This window comes from Dendroctonus ponderosae, unplaced genomic scaffold, assembly GCF_020466585.1.
Source record: "Dendroctonus ponderosae isolate FM_Combo_2020 unplaced genomic scaffold, Dpon_F_20191213v2 Dpon_F_20191213_11, whole genome shotgun sequence".
In the NCBI taxonomy this organism is placed as follows: domain Eukaryota; kingdom Metazoa; phylum Arthropoda; class Insecta; order Coleoptera; family Curculionidae; genus Dendroctonus; species Dendroctonus ponderosae.
In genome coordinates, this window is record NW_026017213.1 from 1,980,058 (window position 1) to 1,981,590 (window position 1,533).

Consider the following 1,533-nt stretch of genomic DNA (forward strand, 5'->3'; position numbering starts at 1 on the left):
GCACATGTGGTGGCGGTGCATATGTTTTAGAGGCTTCGATGGTTTGATGTTAACTCTCTCTCTCTAACTAATAGACTATTCGTATAAGGGCATCTCACTTTATGCATCCCATATTTTTTCATTTTTAACGTTTGATGGATAACTGGGTCGGAAACGCATACGTTAACCATAGAGAAAGTAAAATAAGTTATTTTACTTATGCCCGTATGCACCGACAGACTTTAATCGCGATTAAGTCTTAAACCGGTTTAAAAATCGTAAACGGTATGCACTGTTTTGGCCTTAAACGCGTTTAACTTTAATCCGCCAACCTCCGAGGATTAAGTTCTTAAACTAGTTTAAATACATAACATAACCTTTGAAATTGAGGGTTTTGTTATGGATAAAGACGAGGTTTTGTTTTCGTTCTAGCAAATTCTAGTCGGTTCGTGTGTTAACTACTTGGAAAATGGAGTTGGAAAAAGAAATGATATTAGATGATATTGATGTTCTAGAAATAATTGATTATGGTTTTCCAAGGAGACAATTACTTCGCACAAATTATTTCGATGCACTTGACGAAACGTCTTTTTATATACGCTTTCGTTGAACAAAGCCGGTCGTTTTTAGATTGCAAGAAGAAATTGGCCACCTTCTAGAATATCCCAGTATCTAAGATCTCTATACTGCTTTAATTGCAAGATTATGGACATCGCTTTTATATAGTAAAATCGCCAGTAATTTTGTGATACCTTATTGGTTGATTTTCTCAACAGTCAAGAACGGTTTTCACCGTTAATATGTCTTTTCCTAGAAGAAAAATCGTTATGTCATATCATTTTGGCAACTAGCCGCAATGGATGGCGGTTATATTCTTTCCCTTTAACAGCGTTATTTAACACGAACGGCGGCACATTCATTGGAACCAGGGTTGCCAGGTCCGAAAATCGAGTTTCGGTAGATAAGCTCGAGACTTTTCGGTAAAAAATCGGTACTTATTTTTCTTTCATTATTAAAGGCTCTATAAAATCGCGCGTTTTTTTAAATGTTTAAACTTACAGGAATACTAAAATAAACATGAGTCAGTAAAGAAGTAAATATGAAATTGAACTCGTTTTTGGCTTATTTCTCAACTTAGTTTTCATTAGATTAACCCACGATACAATGAATACATGAATGTATTCATTGTATCATGAGATTAACCTGTGAAAATATCCGTTAAACTTGGCTGATAAGTGAGGTAGAATAAGCAGGTTACAAATAAAATTGGAAACACGAATGTATCAGCTCCATATTTCAATATTTGTACTTGGCTCCAAAACTCTAAAATATTTTCAGAATTTTTTTAAATTTCTTCAAAATTTCGCAACAGACGTCATTTTGTGTCCAGGCCTTGTAATTCACTATCATTTACTAAATTTGGAAATATAATTGCAACATCAGAAGTAGATTGTGGGGAACCTGATTTCACTATTGCAGGATCCATAAAACATAATTTTATCATATTTATGATCTATATAGCGGGCTTGATTCATTTTATGTTTGAAAAAGAAC